Genomic DNA, 22,133 nt, shown 5'->3' on the forward strand with positions numbered 1-22,133 from the left:
GTGTATAAAATAATTTATAGTGTGCATAAAGTGAATAGAGACAGTTCTTTCACCATCTCTCATAAACCTGAGATCATCCCCCAAAGTTGACTATCAGAAAAAGCCCAGAAGTAATTCTTCACTCAGTGCACAGTGAAGCTGTGGAATTTGCTAGCGCAAGTTGCGATGATGAGGACCAACTTAGACAGCTTTAGAAGAGGATTCAACAAATTGAGCTATCATTGACTACTAGCCACAATTTAAACATTGATGTAGAAATTATAATAAAAGTAACATTATTTTAATATATTTTTATATAAATGTTTGCTTCCATTCTAAAATGCATCTCCTTCTTCTTTTCCCTGGAAGTGACTTTGGATAACAGTTCAGGGAAAAAATCATCATGGGGAGTAAGGTTGAGGGAATGAGTACTGAAGGGTTTGTAAAGGTAAAGGTACCTCTGACCGTTAGGTCCACTCGTGGACAACTCTGGGCTTGCGTGCTCATCTCGCTCTATAGACCGAGGGAGCTGGCATTTGTCCGCAGACAGCTTCCGGGTCATGTGGCCAGTATGACTAAGCGGCTTAGCCTAAGCCGCTTCTGGCGAACCAGAGCAGTGCATGGAAACTCTATTTACCTTCCCGCTGGAGTGGTACCTATTTATCTACTTGCACTTTGACGTGCTTTTGAACTGCTAGATGGGTAGGAGCTGGGACCGAGCAATGGGAGCTCACTCCGTCATGGGGATTTGAACCATCGACCTTCTGATCAGCAAGCCCTAATATAGCCAATTAGCTGCTACTACTACAAACCCTTCAGGGACGCTGGTGGCGCTGTGGTATAAACCACAGAGCCACCAGCATCCCTGAAGGGTTTGCAGTAGTAGCAGCTAATTGGCTATATTAGATCTACTTACGTCTTATAATCATGTGGAACTTGAACGGGATACATTTTCTCAAGTGACTGTGTCGCAGAAATGCAATCTAGCCAACTTTCCAGGAAAACTGAGAGGGCTCCTGAGATGTGTGTACAGAGCCCTCCCAAATTAAGGACACAGCTGGCACCTTTACATGCACTAAGAAAAGTGGATGATGTGCTGAATTTGCACTGCGTCTTGATATCCCCTTGGTAGAATGCCATGTAAATTATACAGCTCCATGACTGGAAGCTTTTCAAATGCAGAGAGCAGTCTAGAGTGAGCTCAGTGGCAGTGATAGATGGAAGCACTTTGAGATAGGAAAACGACACAAGGTGTAGCTCAGAGGTTTACCGACAATTAGCAGGTTCAAGTGATTATTGAAATGAGACTGACATTGGTAAATGATGTCTCTGTGCTGCCAGCTTTTCCTCTGTGTTGAACACAGTTATCCGTGCTGCAATCCCCTGCTGCTATTTTTGCAAGACACGGTACATGACGTACCTTATTCATCACATTGCTGCTAATATTAACTCCTTGCAAATTGTTATTGAGGTAAAAACGTGTGGGTACTATTATTATTTTCAACTGGAAATACTGGGTTAGAATCAAGTCTGTACTAGCAGATGTGTAAAATCTACCCATTTGTTTTCAAAATACCTTTCTGAACACCAAGTACCAGAGATCTGTGTTATGCAATGTTTGTATCGATGGAGGCAATGTTCACTGTTCTCACAATTTTTGACATTGTAATTGTACATTGCGATGCAGTTGCCTTTCTAGTGCATTGCTTCTCATTTAAGTAAAGCACAGCCCTGATTTAGGCTGCAGTTGTATTCACATTTACATGGGAGTAAATCCTAATGTACTCAATAGGACTTGTGCTTGGAGAGACATGTCTAGGACTTACACTATTAATAGCTCATCATCATTCAGACTTGGAATTCTTATGCATTGGTCTTCATTCAGAAACCTTCACCAGATCATTATCATGTATTGTTCCTTAGGCTTGAAAAAAAAAGTCATAGCTATTTCAAATGGTTTATCATTTCTCACGGCTACAGCACCTATTTGCAAACATTTCAGTCGCTGTGGACTGTTGATGACAAATATGCAATTGCTGCTTAGGAAGTAGAGAATAATCTGTGGCAACCTGACACCAGTCCCTGACTCAAAACCACATTTGAATGCTTAGCAAATCTAATGTGCATAAGATCTGGCAGTACAATAAATAAGTCATCTGATTTATCTATCATGTGGGAAGCTCAGTTTTCAACACAAAAAGCATGATGATGTGGTGGCGTGGTATTTATTACCTCATAACATACACTGGTGGCTCTGTGGTTTAGAACACAGTGCTTGCCGATCAGATGGTTGGTGGTTCGAATCCCCACGATGGGGTGAGCTCCCGTTGATCGGTCCCTGCTCCTGCCAACCTAGCAGTTTGAAAGCACGTCAAAGTGCAAGTAGATAAATAGATACCACTCCAGCAGGAAGGTAAACGGCATTTCTATGCGCTGCTCCGGTTCGCCAGAAGTGGCTTGTCATGCTGGCCACATGACCTGGAAGCTGTCTGCAGACAAACGCCAGCTCCCTCGGCCTATAGAGTGAGATGAGCACTGCAACCTCAGAGTCATCCGCGACTGGACCTAACGGTCAGGGGTCCCTTTACCTTTAACACACGCAGAGAGAAAAACTTTTTGAATGAAGGTTCATTGAAAGTATGGACGCAGGTAGAATATGGACTCGGCTGAACACCAGTTTTGTATTAGTATTAGCAGAAGGTCTCAAGTTTGGTCCCTGGTTCTCCAGGTCAGACTGGCAAAGACTCCTTTGTGAAATTTTGGAGAGCCACTGTTCTCTGGTAGTGCAGTTTTGTCACCAATGTAACATGTGTAAACTTTTTTAATATGCTATTTTTTATTTTAGCTAATATGATTTAAGCTTCATGGGGTGGTGAATGCTTCCCTCCGTGAGGGAGCATTCCCAGACCCACTGAAAGAGGCGGTTATTAAACCGCTTCTTAAAAAAACCATCTTTAGATGCGGCCACGATGGCCAACTATCTCCCAGTCTCAAATCTTCCATTCTTGGGCAAGGTGATTGAGCGAGTGGTTGCTGAACAACTCCAGGCACGCCTGGAAGAAGCAAACCATTTGGATCCCTTCCAGTCAGGATTCAGGCCTCATCATGGGACTGAAACTGCATTGGTCGCACTGGTTGATGATCTCCGGCGGGCTAGGGACAAAGGTGAGAGCTGTTTCCTAGTTCTGCTGGATCTCTCAGCGGCGTTTGATACCATCGACCATAACATCCTTCTGGACCGTCTTGAGGGGCTGGGAGCTGGGGGCACTGTCATACAGTGGTTCCACTCCTTCCTCCTGGGCCGTGTCCAGAAAGTGGTGGTGGGGGATGAGTGTTCAGACCCCTGGGCTCTCACTTGTGGGGTGCCTCAGAGTTCTGTCCTCTCCCCCATGCTTTTCAACATTTACATGCAGCCGCTGGGAGAGATCATCAGGAGGTTTGGGCTGGGTGTTCATCAGTATGCGGATGATACCCAGCTCTACCTCTCTTTTAAATCAGAACCAGTGAAGGTGGTGAAGGTCCTGTGTGAGTGTCTGGAGGCGGTTGGAGGATGGATGGTGGCTAACAGATTGAGGTTGAATCCTGACAAGACAGAAGTACTGTTTTGGGGGGACAGGAGGCGGGCAGGTGTGGAGGATTCCCTGGTCCTGAATGGGGTAACTGTGCCCCTGAAGGACCAGGTGCGCAGCCTGGGAGTCATTTTGGACTCACAGCTGTCTATGGAGGCATAGGTCAAATCTGTGTCCAGGGCAGCTGTTTACCAGCTCCATCTGGTACGTAGGCTGAGACCCTATCTGCCTGCGGACTGTCTCGCCAGAGTGGTGCATGCTCTGGTAATCTCCTGCTTGGACTACTGCAATGCACTCTATGTGGGGCTACCTTTGAAGGTGACTCGGAAACTACAACTAATCCAGAATGCGGCAGCTAGACTGGTGACTGGGAGCAGCCGAAGAGACCATGTAACACCGGTCTTGAAAGACCTACATTGGGTCCCGGTACGTTTCCGAGCACAATTCAAAGTGTTGGTGCTGACCTTTAAAGCCCTAAACGGCCTCAGTCCAGTATACCTGAAGGAGCGTCTCCACCCCCATCGTTCTGCCCGGACGCTGAGGTCCAGCGCCGAGGGCCTTCTGGCGGTTCCCTCATTGCGAGAAGCAAAGCTACAGGGAACCAGGCAGAGGGCTTTCTCAGTAGTGGGGCCCGCCCTGTGGAACGCCCTTCCAGCAGATGTCAAAGTGATAAACAACTACCTGACATTCAGAAGACATCTTAAGGCAGCCCTGTTCAGGGAAGTTTTTAATGTGTGATATTTTAGTGTATTTTTGGTTTCTATGGAAGCTGCCCAGTGTGGCTGGGGAGGCCCAGCCAGATGGGCGGGGTATAAATAATAAATTATTATTATTATTATTATTATTATTATTATTATTATTATTAATGAAATATTTGTTTTAAATGGATTGATCTTCCCTAGAAAAAAATAATAATCAAGGAGTTTGTCAAAAATAGTTTAAACGCTTTCTTTGTGTTGTGTTTTACGAGATGTGACCAACATGTTTGGAACCTCAAGAATTTATCTGTAACTAAACATTCTTGTTTTCTAAATGTGTGAATCAAAAAATAAATCCCATCTGCAGCAATATGCATTTTGTAACACACTCAACCAATGTAAATTATATTGTCCTAAGCTAATCTCATTTTGTTCCTAATGTACAATTTCTTCTTAATTCTACAAATGAGAAAGCAAAACGATCAGTAGTACAATAAAAGGACATTAACCTATTGCCTATTTTCTTGGAAAGGTCTTTAACTAAACTTTAGAAAATAATTAGAGAAATTCTGAGTCATCTTGCATGTCGTGCTTCTGGTTGTTTTACTCACATGTAAAATGCCACCTTTAAAAAATTGTTGGTAGATTATTGTGGATTCGATTGTGGGTTTGATGTGAATGATTTTTGGACTGGGGGAGGTTGAAGTTTATTTATTTTTATAATAATGGATAAGTAATACAGCGGTACCTCAGGTTAAATACTTAATTCGTTCCGGAGGTCCCTACTTAACCTGAAACTGTTCTTAACCTGAAGCACCACTTTAGCTAATGGGGCCTCCTGCTGCCGCCGCACCACCGGAGCACAATTTCTGTTCTCATCGTGAAGCAGAGTTCTTAATCTGAAGCACTATTTCTGGGTTAGCGGAGTCTGTAACGTGAAGCGTATGTAACCTGAAGTGTACGTAACCTGAGGTCCCACTGTACTTGAGTACAGTGGTACCTCGGGTGAAGAACTTAATTCGTTCCGGAGGTCCGTTCTTAAACTGAAACTGTTCTTAACCTGAAGCACCACTTTAGCTAATGGGGCCTCCCGCTGTGCCGTGCCGCAGCTGCCCAATTTCTGTTCTCATCCTGAAGCAAAGTTCTTAACCCGAGGTACTATTTCTGTGTTAGTGGAGTCTGTAACCTGAAGCGTATGTAACCTGAAGCATATGTAACCCGAGGTACCACTGTATTGTCAATGTTGTTCACTACTATTGATACAGTTGGTATGTTCCCCCCTCCCCTCATGGATGTTATATGAAATATTAATGTATTATATGATCTCCCCCCTTTCCCCCTGTGGTATTATTTATTGTATATTTTTGTTTGTTGTCACCTGGAGGCCTTCAGGTGACAAGTGACTAGTAAATCAATCAATGAAAGGATGGAAGGAAGGAAGGAAGGAAGGAAGGAAGGAAGGAAGAAAGAAAGAAAGAAAGAAAGAGAGAGACTTTGGGAAATTATCTTTAAAATGATGTAAAACATGCTAACAATATATGGAAATGAAAATGGATCTGTGGGTTTTTGATTTTATTTTTATAAACGTATTTTATTGGTTTTTCAAAAAGATTATAACAATAACAATGATTTGCCCTCCCCATCTCCTCCTCCAAAGCACAGTGTCCTATGGGAAAAGGTTATTACAAAGGAAAAATGGGTCTGTTAGACTGACATTTTCATGGAATTATCTTATAGACTATAGTGAACTAGACAGATAAGTTGTCAGACTTGGTATAAGGAACCTTCCGATGTTCCTAATCAGTACAGTGGTACCTTGGTTTAAGAACAGTTTAGTTTATGAACAACTTGGATTAAGAACACTACAAACCCGTAAGTAGGTGTTTTGGTTTGTGAAATTTGCCTTGGAATAAGAACATGTTGTGCTTCCTGTTGAGTGTGTTCCATTTGTAAATTGAGTACCCTGCTGCTATGGGAAAACATGCCTTGGTTTAAGAACGCGTTGGTTTAAGAACGGACTTCCGGAATGGATTAAGTTCGTAAACCAAGGTACCACTGTAGATTATAAACACAATGAAGGCATCATCCAAACATAATCACAACTCTTCACAAATGAGTGATGGCAGTACAGAGAAGAGCATTTTTGAGCATATGAAGTGTGACTTCCTTTTGTTCTCCTTCTACTGATGATATAAATTTGTGTCCCTTCTCTTAGACTATAGGTTGACACATGATCTTAAAATGTAGGTGGTGCAAAAGCACTCCTAATTGTTATGAACACAAACACTCAAAATGCATTCATAGATTTGACTCTACGTAACCAATTTTAAAATATTGGTTAAGTGAACAGGGCTGTTTCTTTCGTTCTCCAGCTCTGCAAAGTTCTCTTGGCCTTAAACATTTCTTATTACTTTGTGAGACCTTGGCTCTTTTGATGTCTGCATTTGCTGTTAGAATTATATCCATCAAAGGCTCAGGCTGTCACAGTGAGGCTTACCGACTGGAACAATGTCCAAGAAAGGATCTAACACCTCCATGAATCAAACATTTATTCATTTTTGTTTCTGTGCCAGGTATCAATAAAGCTAACTATCCAGTGTAAATAATTGGGCTAGCATCTAAATGAACACTGACCAAAGGCAAATGGGATGAGGGCCAGCTGCTGGCTGTCAGGAGAAAGATGGAGAGCTCTGTCCCTCCTGCAACAGCCCACTGTGTTTCTAGGATGGGCATGGAAGAGAATACTCTTCTCTTCTGGTGGACCACTTGGTTTATTTGATGAATAGGAGGGCAGAGAGCCCTCTCTATCCTACACCATATTCTTTTCTTTTCTTTTCTTTTCTTTTTTTATTGGCTTAAAAAAAAATTATACAGACAGCAAAACAAAGAAGTCTAAATTAGCATTGCCTTCTACCGATAAGAAATACCGTATTTTTCGCTCTATAAGACGCACTTTTCCCCCTCCAAAAATTAAGGGGAAATATGTGTGCATCTTATGGAGTGAATGCAGGCTCCTTGGCTTCAGCGATAGCAACGCGAAGCCTCTGAAGTGCAGAGAGAGTGCTCCCTTCGCGCTCTGGAGGCTTCGCGTTGCTTTCGCTGAAGCCTGGAGAGTGAGAGGGGTCGGTGCGCACTGATCCCTCTCGCTCTCCTGGCTTCGCTTCGCTGGAGAGGCACTGCACAGCGAAGCAGGAGGAGAAATGGAAGGGGCTCCGTTTCTTCTGCCACTTCACTGAAGGGGCACTGAGCAGGGAGGGGGAGATTTTTGTCTTCTTGTTCTCCCCCTCTAAAAGAAGGTGCATCCTATGGTCGGTTGCGTCCTATAGAGCGAAAAATACAGTAATAATAACTGTTACAATAATGAAAATACTAAAAGTACATATACTTCCCCTTTTAAACTTCTATTCTGGTTACAATATATTACTATTCTATAAGAATCTACTATATCCTTTGCTGCTTCCCTTCACCTGTGTGAGATCTTCCCATCATAATATATTTTTTTCTAGTTGCTTTGATAAAATAGAGTAACTTGAAAACTGTTAAATTATAATTACTTCTTTTGTCCTTACACTCTTAACAATTTCCTATTAAGAGTTCTGCTTTAACACCATATTTCTTCCTGTATTCCCCTATGCATTCCCATTCTGTATAGAATTTTTGATTGGAGCAGCCCTTGATTGCTGCAGTCATTTTTGCCATCTCGGCAAACTCACAAATCTTAACTTGCCATTCTGTCATTTGTGGTACTTTTTCTGTTTTCCGATATTTTGCCATAAGTATTCTTGCAGCTGCGGTTATATACAAAAATATATTCTTTTTGTCCTTGGGTATGTTGTTTGTCAATGAACTCAGTAAGTATGACTCTGGTTTTTTTAAAAAATAGAGCTCCTGAGGAACTTTTTGATCTACTCATGTATCTCATTCCAAAATTGTCTTACCACCTCACACCCCCACCACATATGGTATAATGTCCCCATCTCTTTCTTGCACTTCCAGCAGAGATTTGGATGCTTTTTATAATTTTTTGCTAATTTTACTGGGATGAGATACCATTGATAACACATTTTCATTATATTTTCTTTTACTACATAACAAGCTGTAAAGTTTATATCTGTTTTCCTACACCATATATTTTGTAGATGTGGATCTGCTCTCGTCTAACAAACATGCATAAGGTATCTTTTCAAAATCAAAGCTAAATCATTTGTTGCTTGATGCACTTCATGTTGCTACTTAGTAGCTAAAGGTAAAGGTAAAGGGACCCCTGACCATTAGGTCCAGTCGTGACCGACTCTGGGGTTGCGGTGCTCATCTCGCTTTATTGGCCGAGGGAGCCGGCGTACAGCTTCCGGGTCATGTGGCCAGCATGACTAAGCCGCTTCTGGCGAACCAGAGCAGCGCACAGAAACACCATTTACCTTCCCGCTGGAGCAGTACCTATTTATCTACTTGCACTTTGACGTGCTTTCAAACTGCTAGGTTGGCAGGAGCGGGGACCGAGCAACGGGAGCTCACCCCGTCACGGGGATTCGAACTGCCAACCTTCTGATCAGCAAGTCCTAGGCTCTGTGGTTTAACCCACAGCGCCACCCGCATCCTTACTTAGTAGATACTAGTATGTTAATCTCTTAATGGTTTATGGGCTGTTGGATACTTCCAGACATCACCTCCACCTGTTTCTTGATCTTGGCCAGATCCTACCTAAACTCAGAAGCCTGCAAAATGGAATCTCTGCAGCTGAGAGGCAGAAAGCTAACATTTAAACTAATAACACCACTGATGTATATTGGTAACTGACAGCTCCCTGGGTTTCATTAAATTGTCTCCTGACAGCTGAATCAATGCCAGACAGCATCAAATGCTTGCTTTTGGCCATGTTAGTGCTTCACACGCGTGCTATAGCATCAAAACTAGTTGGACACATAACTAAAAGCTGAAAACAAAACAAAGCCAGAAAATACAACAAGGGAAACTTTTTGATAATCTTTGTGCAGCTCTTCAAACAAGGGAAGGATGTAAATTTTGGGAAACATTTTACAGCAGCTCTCTATCTTGACTTTGATTTTCTAGACGAAGAGAAGAACATTTCGAGCTTTAAGGGCCAGGCTGCTAGGGACATGTGGATGCTGTCGAGAGCAGCAACTCTGCATCTCGCTGGTAACACCTCATAAAAAGAAGATACACACTTGTGATATCATTACACTCATAATTCCCTGTTGCCTGCAAGTGCTAACCCATGAAACAGAGATCTTGTTTTCTGCATGTCTTCCTGGAGATGTGATACAAGTGTTCATCCCGGCATGCTGAAAGAATGGCTGCCATGAGATAACTAATACTGGGGTGTGCTTAGGAACATTAATTCTTTTCCTTGGCCTCCAGCAAATTCTGCTAGACTACATCCCCCTAAACAGAGCCAAAATGGAGACAACGACAACCCCATGTGAGCTTTTTGTTGTTGCTGCTATCATTCACACATAAACATCTGCTGTCATGACCCTGCCTGCCTCACATCTTAAGCCTTGCACAGTGTGTTCTGGCCCCCAGTCTTCTAGTATTCTGAATTGCCTTATAACTCACCCAATAACATTGAACTCCTTTTCACAAACAGACCTGTGCCTCTACACATCTTATTTTTTTCCTTGACATTTCCATGGAAAGAATTCTGTAGGCTTCAGTGATGAACTAGAGCACAGCAGACAACAATATCTGCAGGGACACAGGTTGCCCACTCTTGTTTTAGCAAGTAGAAACTGTCTTATCAGTAATTCGTATCAGGTCACAGCAAACAGTGCTTCCAAGAGGCCAAAATGCCCCTTGACCTCTTTCACTTCCAGAGTGCTGCTTGCTGTCTGATTGGCGGAATCTATGGCATATTTTTTTTTAAAAAACAATCCAAAGTATTTCTTCATGCTGCAATAGCTCAGTTGATTGGGTATCACATAGCAGAACAATCCCACAAATGTGCTATTCAGCCAATGAGACTTGCTATGTGATGGCATCACCAAGCCAATTCAGAGTGAGCACATTTGTGATGGCTGAACATGAGGAATCCCAGCCTGCACAGGAGTCCCCGCCTCCAGAACCAGCTGAGCCGGGGCTGGATTTGAGCCTGAAGGGTCCTCACCTGTGCTGGATCCTCAGGTGCAGGCACCAGCTGAGTCTGCTCTGGCTCCTGAGGTGATGGAGGACCCATTGCCTGCAGGTGCTCCACTCTCAGGCCTGTCAGGGGAAGCTGAGGTTCCCTCTGGGTCCGGTAACCCTCCAGCCTCTCCTGAGCTGCAGAGGCTCAGGGCAGAGAGGCGGAGGGAACTAAGTTCTCGCAGGAGGAGTGCTCGCCTCCAGGCCAGGAGAGGCGAGTCACCTGTGGACCGGGGCCGCCCTATGCCTCGGGGCAGATAAAAGCCAGCCAGCCTCAGTCCCAGGTTGCAGGAGCAACACTGTTGGTAGCCTGTTCCTGCCTGCACCCTGTCCTGCTCTTCTGCCAGAGTTCCTGACTTCACCCGACTCCCTGCCTTGGACCCTGCTTCAGCTTTGACGGACAGCCTCCATACCACACCCTCGACCTCGGACTGGACTCGGACCTCACCGCACGGTTAACCCTCGGGACCAGCACTACATTGGTTTCTATCAGTCACCCTTCCCTCCCCACAAGAAAAATCTGCAGAAGTATATCCTTCTCTCATCAGGAATCAATGTGTTATTAGAGTCGCTTTCATATTGAGGGGCAGCAACAGCCAAAGGGTGCTAGATTGCTCTTGGATGGGGCCAGAGGAAGTAGAAGGAGATGGGGGGAATGCTGAACCCAGAGCTCTCAATACAGTTATATTACCAAACTCTGGCTGATCCTCATAATAATTAACAGAAACACTTTTTTTATGAAGTTGGACAGACATAATAAGAAGCAGCCTGGTTCAAGAGCCCTTCTGGAGTTTGATCTCATTTGATTTCCCTACCATCACCAAAACCCTTCCACTGAAAATGGAAATAAGGTTGATTTGCTTGGCTGACGATGCCAGCATAGCCTCTTCTGCATAAGCCTTATTAGAAATAAATTCGGGGGGCAAGGGTGTGCTTCCCAGATTTTTTGGTTTCTTTCTAATCCATCTCTTGAGACAGTTGTTGGCATTTAATATGTTCCCCATAGATAAAATGAAATTTGATCATTTTGTTTTGGATCATCAAAGAAAGCAAATGATCAGAGTATTTTTTGGGGGGGAGAGGGGGGCCTTGGCTTTAGAGCTTTTGCTAATAATAATTTATTTATTTATTTATTTATTTATTTATTTATTTATTTATTTATATCCCACCCATCTGACTGGGTCTCCCCAGCCACTCTGGGCACCCTGTCATTTATCTGGCTCCACCCAAGCTCCACACAGCCAAGCTGTGTCCCTCAACCTACCCGGTGCCATCATAAGAACATCAAAAAAGCCCTCTGCATCAGACCAAAGGCCAATCTAGTCAAATGTCCTGTCCACACAATGGCAAACCAGTCAGCTATGGCCTGTATACGAAATACTACTCCAAAATTCCACAAACCCCCTAGACGTAAACAAAAAAACAATAGACTATGAGATTAAACCCATCCAATGGACTAGAATGTGGTCTAAACCTCCCTTTAATTCCATATCAGTGAAAAGAAAAGAACTCACTCTGAAACTCACTTATAGGTGGTACCGGACACCACGGAAACTAATGCTAATATTCCTAGGAGCCTCACCAAAATGCTGGAGAGGATGCACCTCCACAGGCACATACCTCCACATGTGGTGGGAATGTCCTAACATCCAACTCTTCTGGACATCAATCATACAAGAAATATGCAAAATAACTAAGCAAGTATTAGAAGTCACCCCAGAACAGGACCTACTGAACATCTTCCAGGACAATAATGCCCACTCACATCACAACGAGCTCATAACCCACCTACTCTCAGCAGCCAGAAGCATCATAGTCAGACACTGGAGAGACCTGTCAGGAGAAAGCATGGGCCAATGATATCAAATAATATGGGAAACAGCCTTATTAGAAAAACTAACCAACAAACTGAAACTGACATGGGGTCAAATAGAAGAAGACGCTTGCACCCCGGTATGGTTACCCTTTATCAACAAGACAGCAACAAGAACCCGCCAACATCATACAAATTAATTTGGCTAACCTGATCCAACCTGAGTGCAATCATGCTCTTCCCACTTGGGATTCCAAGCCACTGGCAATGATGTCAGAATCTCCACTCTACCGAGCGACTCCTCCGGTCGAGCCTTCATTCTCTCCTCCGACGATAATTAACGACCTGAGCCTCTGATAAGGCTCCAAGCACGTTCCCATTCAGCAGAGTTTCAAAGCAGCAGAAGTGACAAGATTTATGAGCTTTATTTCTAACTACGCAGACAGAAAAGAAAACATCCTCTCTCTGTGAAAGACAGAGAACAACCGGAACAAAGGAACAGTAAACCAGTAAACACCACATCTGTCTCCCATCTCCCGTGAGACTTCCAACAGTCTGGAATCTCTGGAATGCAAAACAGAGTCTTGTGACTCCAAAGCACTGCACAGTGGCAACACACAGAAACCAACAAATGAGAGGTGTATTGTCTCCATCAGTGGAGGCAGAACATTGCCATTTTGACGTGCAGTCATTGATGGTTTACTCATCCATGAGCCTGCCTAATCTTCTGTTAAAGCCATCCCCTGAGCTAGGCTTCACCTCTCTCACCTGGTTCTACTCCCAAATCTTCCTGGAGCCATCACTTAGCTCCTCCTCACACAGATCTAAACCTCAGGGAACCTGGTAGAAGAGTTTTGAGGACTCCGGTCAGGAATGGCCCAAGCCAATTTGCTGCCTGAGACAAGATGGTGCATTCCCATTCTGTGCAGAAAATCTGACTAGACTGGTAATTGACTCTTACTTCAGTGCTGGTGATGGAACTAAGTCTCCCACCACAGCCTTGGGCAGCAAGCTAGGTTAGGAACTGCAGGACAAACCACATATTTCTAGCCACTTTTCACCTCTCAGCATTTGCCGCCTGAGGCAACTGCCTCACTTTACCTCACAGATGTACTGGCCCTGCTGAGGCTGCACAGCCTCCATTAGCTCACCAAATTAGACCCCAGCTTCAGAGCTGATGCAAGCCCTGCTGGTGACCTGCCATATGGCTTCTTTTCGTCCCACTTTGTTTTTCTGTCCCTCTGCCTTCACCTTCCTTTGGTTCTGAGCGGAGGAAGGCATCTTAGATCCCAGGAAGCTGATGTGCAACGGAGCCTCTCATCTGCCATGTACAAGCAAATCATTCTGTCTCTCCCCTTGTGCTCTGTTTTCCCAGCCAGCACAATTAGTATAATTATCGCTCTGTTCACACCTCAGTTGACAGCACAGACACTTCCAGTTTAATGGGCTGAGACACCGATGAACTCAGAAAACAGTTCACGTTATTGTTCCTGGTTTCAAACTGTTCAGTATATTTTACTCACCACTACCTGCTTCAGAGCAAAAAGTGTGGGAGGAAAAAAACCCCCATAAAATCTATTCTGTCTCATTTCATTGCCTAGAACTTTCTTTGATTTATCATAAAACTGGAGTTAGAAGAATGGAGGAAGGCTCTTTCAGTTTTCTTTCCTTTTCTATTTTCTTTCTTTCTTTCTTTCTTTCTTTCTTTCTTTCTTTCTTTCTTTCTTTCTTTCTTTCTCTTTCTTTCTTTCTTTCTTTCTTTCTTTCTTTCTTTTCCTTTCCAAAAAGGAAGCCCAAGGTAGTTACTTCTAGGTCATCCTTTGTGGAAACCACCATGCACATTCCAACCCTTGATCTGCACTTGAGGAACTGAATCTTTTTGAATTCTGATGAAAACTGACCTGATCCACACCTTCTGTCAGAGTCAACCCGCCCATGAGGAAGCTGAGTCACTGTTGCTTATGAGGAGGCCTGTGTGGTGAAACCACACCAGCAGGTGTACCAGATTGGCAGTATCAGTGCATTTGCACCATCCCAAGCTCTCTGCCAGGGACGCGGGTGGCGCTGTGGGTTAAACCACAGAGCCTAGGGCTTGCCGATCAGAAGGTCATCAGTTCGAATCCCCGGGACGGGGTGAGCTCCCGTTGTTCGGTCCCTGCTCCTGCCAACCTAGCAGTTCGAAAGCACGTCAAAGTGCAAATAGATAAATAGGTACCACTCCGGCGGGAAGGTAAACAGCATTTCTGTGTGCCGCTCTGGTTCGCCAGAAGCAGCTTGGTCATGCTAGCCACATGACCCGGAAGCTGTACACCGGCTCCCTCGGCCAATAAAGCGAGATGAGTGCCGCAACCCCAGAGTCGGTCACGACTGGACCTAATGGTCAGCGGTCCCTTTACCTTTACCTTAAGCTCTCTGCCACCTTGCCCACCTCCCTTTTAGTATACAGCAGCCACTCAGGGATTGGAAAACCAAGTCAGCTCCATCATGCTGTCCCCTGCTGAATCCTTGCAAATTCCTATACGAACTCATTTGATCCTCAGCTCTGAAACTTATTAGCAGGTCAGAACCTCAATATGCATGCAGATTATGCACTTTTCAAAATTTAGGATGTTATTCTGTGCATACCTAATCCCAAGTAAATATGCACAGAATGGCACCCTAATTTACACGCAGGACAGATTTTGGAAATTTTGTGCACTTAAAATCATTTGCAGTCATTACCATATAATAAATATATGGCTGCATCAGAGATACATATTAGCACTTACAATATTCAGAAATACAAACCCATAATTTGAATTGCATGAGAAATATGGTGGTTGGTTTTGTTTTGTTTTTAAAAAGCTCAATCAAATGTATGTACAAAATAATAGAAACAATGGGGTGGGAGGAACAAATGATTTGAAGAATATGTGTTTATAAACAAGCCTGGATCTCCCCCCCCCCTCAAACTAGTGTATCAAATGAAATGTATTTTGACCTTTAACAGACAGCGGCACTGATGATTCTTGCTTTCTGCCTCTCTTGTGCTGACAGGAAGAAAAGCACCATGTTGCAAAAGGAGCTGCTCAGATTTGTTTTAGATTTGACATTATATGCTGCATAACTCAAGGGTATAAATTTTGATTACCAGGCAAGAATGGAAGTTTTTTTAAAAGAGAGAGAAAGAGAGAGTCACTCGTACAAAAGTTATTTCAGTTTAATTGAGTTTTGAAATACTTTCGCATACACAACTTACTGTGATGTCACAGACTGCCACCTTAGTAAAAAAATTCCCATTAGCTTTGCCATAGCTTTGCTCTTGACAATGCATTCTAACTTCATGAGCCATCAAGATAACCTTTGTGCAATCGGACGAGGGATGTTCATATGTGCTTCAATCCACCCCAACGCTCATTTGCACTTTCATATGGCATTTTCTGACCTGTTGCAGCTGGCTTATTTCTTCCTTGTTCTTTCCATGTGAAAAGAACAAGCATGAGTGATGCATTCCATTGGATTTTTAAATCTAACCTTTGATAATTTTATGAATTTGAAGAGGCTTTATAAAAGCTTTTTTTAAAAGCATGAGCAGGAATCTCCATATTGGCCTCATAATCTGCTCTAGATCAACTTTGATAGCAATGATGCGTGGTGACAATTTGAGAGAAAATAAAACAACTATGTATTAAAAAAACAAACAAACCACCATGAACTTTGACAATAATCTAAAAGTAAGTGCTAAATTCTCAACCAAGGGTGGTAGTTTGCTACATATTTAGTGAACATGGCACAGGTGATGTTAAGATGTCATAGAATTCTCATTTCTTTACGTCTCTCTCTCTCTCTCTCTCTCTCTCTCTCTCTCTCTCTCTCTCTCTCTCCCTCTATTTCATAGGTCTGCTTTTAATAGTAGCCGATGCAAACAGAAACTTAGGTTGCCATCTGTATCCACTTACCTAGAAACAAGATCAATTGTACTCAATGGGACTTTGAATAGGATTGACCAGGCATGCGTAAGAATGTATAGGCATTCAAAATAATACATTGCTATGAAGATCACTGCAGCTCCTGACAACATTTGACATTCACAGCAGATGGTAATTCAAAAGAAGAAATACGGCTTCCACTTTAAATCTAATTTTTTTATTTTTATTCACTCTGACTATATCATGGCTCCTTTATAAAATAAGGATAGGCTAGAGTTCAGTAACTTTTGTAAGTGTGTGTGTATGCATCTATAAAATGAAAACGGCAGCTATTTATATCCGAAAGCACTCAAGAATTGAATGATAAAACAGACGAGGAATAAAAAGCAGAAAACATTGAAGATTCAGCATAAGATGAAATGCCAGCATAGCATCTTTTTATGTTCTTATGGACAAATGTATGGAGGACCAGTCCATTAGTAACAATAGCTACACAGGACATCTGTGATAAGAGATAAAAAGTATATATATATCTCAGTATCCTACCTTAGGATCGAAAAAAAGAATGATTCTTGCTCGTGAGCTTCCACGGGGATCTAAGTCACTACATCTGGAAACAGAACAGTGGAGCATAGCCAAAGCTAAAATCAAAAGTACTGCATCAAAGAGTTAAACATCTTTGTGTATCTCAGTTTCTGCAGGATTGTATGTTGATAATGATTATATTGTCACCGATATACATTGCACTTGGCCACAGTTTATTAGTTACCCATATGAACCAGAAGTTCAAATTCTGTGTTTATGGTCATGGGAGCTCTGGCTACAATATGCTAAGGTAAACAAAAGTCATAATCCTCCACACCCACAATATAATTTTCATTGGATTTCCTTTTTTCTACTAACTGACTTCAAATTAAATAGTTACATTAAATAGCGTATTGCCTTGCCACCCCTACTTCCACAATCTTTTTGTTTAAACCCTTTCTATGTGGGTGGTGCTGTGGGTTAAACCACAGAGCCTAGGGCTTGCTGATCAGAAGGTCGGCAGTTCGAATCCCCGCGACGGGGTGAGCTCCCGTTGTTCGGTCCCTGCTCCTGCCAACCTAGTAGTTCGAAAGCACATCAAAGTGCAAGTAAATAAATAGGTATCGCTCCGGCGGGAAGGTAAACAGCGTTTCCGTGCGCTGCTCTGGTTCGCCAGAAATGGCTTAGTCATGCTGGCCACATGACCCGGAAGCTGTACACCGGCGCCCTCGACCAATAAAGCGAGATGAGCGCCGCAACCCGAGAGTCGGCCATGACTGGACCTAATGGTCAGGGGTCCCTTTACCTTTACCTTACTGCATTATATATCAATCTCTCGCCCATTACACAAATCCCTCTAATACAGTTACTTTATCATTTTTCTTCCACTACTCCTATCTCAAATCCTGCCTGTGATTTCATTTGTTTGTGGTACCTTCCCCAATAGCCCAAACAAGGCCTTCATTCTTTGAAGAAATGGGAGAATCCCAACATCACCATGCAATCTTCAATGTGCCATACACTATGCTTTTTGAAAAAGATTCCCAGTGCATATTATAGCCTGTTTTTACTCTGATCTGACTTGTAAGAGTATATTTGGTACTACTTAGCGATCCATTTTTATGTATATGTGGATTTGTATTTGAATGCATGCCTTCAAGATCAGAATACACACATATAGAGGGGGGGTGTATGTGTTAAATTTCAGATAAAACTATTCAAGCCAAAGAAATTGTTTTAAGACAAAAAAAAATGTATTCCACTGCTATGTCAACGAAGAACTTTTTCTTTCAGTCCTAAGGAGAGAAGGGAGAGGGAGAGGGAGCTGAAGTTGACATTCTCACAGTAATCATAGCTCTCCCACACACTGCCGCATACCTGGAATATATTGAATGTCTTATTAAAATTCAATCCAAATGGTACATTTTACAATAGCTGGGACAATGTGCTCTGCCCTCAGGATTGCACACATGGCTGGCTTCAAGGCGGGTTGCATGACTGCATTTCAGGGGACGGAAAGAATGTTAACTTTCTGCATTTCTTGTCATGGCACCGGGTAAAAATGATAATGGAGAGCTCTCTCTGGATTAATTGCAGGTTTCTTATTGGATATATGCATTGCACTTCATACATACAGAATATAAGCCAAAGTTTATGTACCACTAATTATGATAATAAGAAGAAGCTAATGGAAATAAATGTATGAGGTAGCAACATTTGAAATTTTACTGCAGAGTAGAAAATGGCTTTGAAACAAAAACTACAAAAAATCGCTTGAACCTGGGAAAGGGCGCATCTTTTCTATAACTTAGGGGATGCACCACTAAAACAAAGTTTCGCACCAAAAACAGATGTAACGCTAAACCAATGTTTAGTGGTATGTGTATGAGCAGCAGAAAGCTGCTTTCTGTTCTTGGTTGCATTCAGTGCTTTTTTTCCCTGGGGGTATGCATGCCCCTATACATTTTGTGAATCTAACTGGAGAAGAAACTAAAAATAATATTTTTTTTTGTTTCTTCTCTAGCACGGTGAATCGTCAGTTCCATTGCTACTCCTGATGGTGGCCTCCTTCCCTGTCACGGTGTTTCCTGAGTCTCATACGGAATGAGAGTACCCCCAAACATTTTTTTAAAGAAAAAAAGCACTGGTTGCATTAAGCATCAAATCATAGCTTACCGACCATAGTTTGCCCAGAAATCAGGATTGGAAATTATGGTTTGATCTTGGTTTTCAATACAAGTTTCTGGGCAAACAATAGTGAGTGCTAACCGATTTCCTAGATTTCGAAACAGCGGCAAACTGTGGTTGGAAAGGTTGGAGTAGCGCATACGAAAAGCTGCTTTGATTCCCATACAGCACCAATATGGTGCCCACATGCACCACTGTAGTTACTGCTGTCCTTTATGAAGGGTCTTCATAAACATCACCTCAAAACACCACAATGCACAAGAGATGGTTTGCTGCTTCTGTTCAATTCTCCCCTACATTGAACAAACCTTCCCCCTTTACCCAGATTTCATTCAGTGCTGGGACTGGAAGCCTGCTCTCCTCTCTGTTCTGAACAAGATAAGGTAAAGGAGGGAAAGTTACCAGTCAAAGGTAACTATGGGGTTGCAGCGCTCATCTCGCTTTCAGGCCAAGGGAGCCGGCGTTTGTCCACAGACAGCTTTCCGGGTCATGTGGTCAGCATGACTAAACTGCTTCTGGCACAACGGAACACCGTGATGGAAACCAGAGCACACAGAGATGCCATTTACCTTCCCACCGCAATGGTACCTATTTATCTACTTGCACTGGCATGCTTTCGAACTGCTAGGTTGGCAGGAGCTGGGACAGAGCAAAGGGACCTCACCCCGTTGGGGGGATTCAAACTGCCAACCTTCTGATCGGCAAGCCCAAGAGGCTCGGCGGTTTAGACCACAGCGCCACCCGCACCCCACCCCTCTGATCAGAAGAGATGTACAAAGAGGATTTCTCATTGTGACTGTTAAGTTGTGGGTGAACATATCAGACGACACAGCGATTCTTCAGACAGCTCTTGTTTATTCACAGGCCAGAACAGAACAGAACTGAACTGAATGGTTCAGCCAACCTGCTTATATAGAGCTCAACTACAAAGCAACAGTAACAACTTTCTGTAACTATCCAATCACTGAACATCACTTTCAATTCCTTATTTGCATATGCGGACCTGAGTGAAAACTATCTACAGTATCCCCCTGCTGGCCCAGGGTGAGAACTTCAGTACATAACAGTGACCATGGTGGTGGCTTATGCAGGTGCCTCCCTGCCCCCAACTCGGGGCATGCCTGCACCATTTTGTGGTCCTGTCACTTTTTTTTTTGTTATTTTGGATGTGGCAGCCTTATGCCATGCCCCTCCCACGCCAGCCATTTTGTAACTGGTGCCTGTGGCATTTTCTCAAAATTCAAATGTCTCGCTGGTTCCCCCTAAAAAAGATTAGCAACTCCTATCATAAAGACAGTGGTTCTGATATAAATTCAACTTGTTGTTGTTGTTGTTTAGTCATTTAGTCGTGTCCGACTCTTCGTGACCCCATGGACCAGAGCGTGCCAGGCACTCCTGTCTTCTAAACTCAACTTAATAAATAAATAATAATAATAATAATAATAATAATTTTTATTTATATCCCGCCCTCCCCAGCCGAAGCTGGGTTCAGGGCAGCTAACAACAATAAAATAATACAGCATTCTAAAATCATTTCATTATAAAATTAATTCAATTTAGCTGTTAACTTGCAGAGTGAGCTGCTGGTTCTCTGTCTGAAACCAGCCTGCCCCTCAAACGTGGGGGTAATTATACCAATCTACTTCCAGGGCTATTGTAGGATTACTAGCACAGCACACACTTCTCTCTTTCTCCCCCAGAAATTGCTACAGTTGTGACAAGTCAAAAGAAGTCAGCTTTGAAATGACTGGGGGATGTATAGTACAGCATTCCTACGGAGAAGAATGCTGTAGTGAAAACTTTGCCAGCTGCAGTGGGGTTTAAAGGTAAGTCACCTCAATCTTTACTCTCACTCTAACCGCTGCCATCCTTGTAATGCCAGTTCATAACATTTAACTTTTGATTTATTGATCTGGAGCTCAGTATACTGGGAATCAAAGTCCTGGGCCTGGAGATGCATCTTGCCTTTTGATCCCTACTGGTGTTTTACTGCTATTCTCTATCATTTTGAGTTAAGCGGTGCTCTCATAGCTTCTAGCTCTTGTCAGTCTATTTAGTGTATAAAAGGCTGTATGTTTCTTCCCTAAGGTCCATCACAGAACGGTCAAATCTCATAATGCCATACGCTATACATAATTTATAGTCCGGGCTTAAGATGAACATGCAAGGAGAAGAGATGGTGATCGAGCAAAATGGATGGAAGCAAGAAAGGTCAAAGCCATCCATTCCGCAGATGGGGAGATCTCACCGAAAAGATGCTGGCATTTAATCTTGATGATTAAACCTGACTCAAAATTGGAAAATGTTTGCATTCGGGGAAATACATCTACCCAAAATACAAGGTATCTGTAGAACAATTCCTGACCAATTTAATCTTACCGTTTTCAAGCTATTTTTGAGAGAACCTTGGGATATCTCAGAAGGGTTATTGAGAGGGTTGGGGGGTGGGTTTCAATTAGCAGGTGAGTAGGAATGGTTAAGGGACGTGGGTGGCGCTGTGGGTTAAACCACAGAGCCTAGGACTTGCCGATCAGAAGGTTCAAATCCCCGTGACGGGGTGAGCTCCTGTTGCTCGGTCCTGCTCCTGCCAACCTAGCAGTTCGAAAGCACGTCAAAATGCAAGTAGATAAATAGGTACTGCTCTGGCAGGAAGGTAAACAGCGTTTCCGTGCGCTGCTCTGGTTCACCAGAGGCGGCTTAGTCATACTGGGCACATGACCCGGAAGCTGTACGCCGGCTCCCTCGGCCAATAAAGCAAGATGAGTGCCGCAACCCCAGAGTCGGTCACAACTGGACCTAATGGTCAGGGGTCCCTTTACCTTTACCTTTCCTAAAATGAGGCTGCATTTTATGCTGTATTTCAAGCCGTATTTTAACTATTTATTTATTTATTTATTCACTCACTCACTCACTCATTCATTCATTCATTCATTCCCTATTACATTTTATTGTAATTTATATTTGGTGTTAGCTGCCCTGAGCCCGGCCCTGGCCAGGAAGGGTATAATTATTATTATTATTATTATTATTATTATTATTATTATTATTGTTGTTGTTGTTGTTGTTGTTGTTGTCTTTTCCGCATGACTCTAAGTTATCGTCTTCTGTGACCTCCCTGTGGTGCTCTTGGGTGGGCTGCCCCCACCACTCTTCCTCATCCAACCAGTCTCTGCCACTATCACACCCTTGAGATTCTCCCCAGATTACACCCCTTGTTTGCTCTGGCGCACTCTACACTTCTCACCAACCTTTCTTCACATCCTCCTTGAGTGCCAGACTGGAGTGTTCCCTCGAATTTTAATATTGCCTTGTGTTT

The 22,133-nt window shown here is 43.1% G+C and overlaps 1 long non-coding RNA gene across 1 annotated transcript in view; it reads left to right on the forward strand.

Annotated features, from left to right (window-relative positions):
* The window catches only part of LOC310770344, a 42,416-nt gene that overhangs the window by 17,521 nt on the left and 2,762 nt on the right, over window positions 1-22,133 (forward strand). The window contains exons 2-3 of the long non-coding RNA XR_014552092.1: window positions 20,518-20,643; window positions 20,906-21,159. This is a non-coding gene — a long non-coding RNA (uncharacterized lncRNA). The remainder of the gene's footprint in view (window positions 1-20,517; window positions 20,644-20,905; window positions 21,160-22,133) is intronic.

The sequence above is a fragment of the Podarcis filfolensis genome, assembly GCF_964270895.1.
Source record: "Podarcis filfolensis genome assembly, chromosome: 9".
NCBI classification, from domain to species: Eukaryota; Metazoa; Chordata; class Lepidosauria; order Squamata; family Lacertidae; genus Podarcis; species Podarcis filfolensis.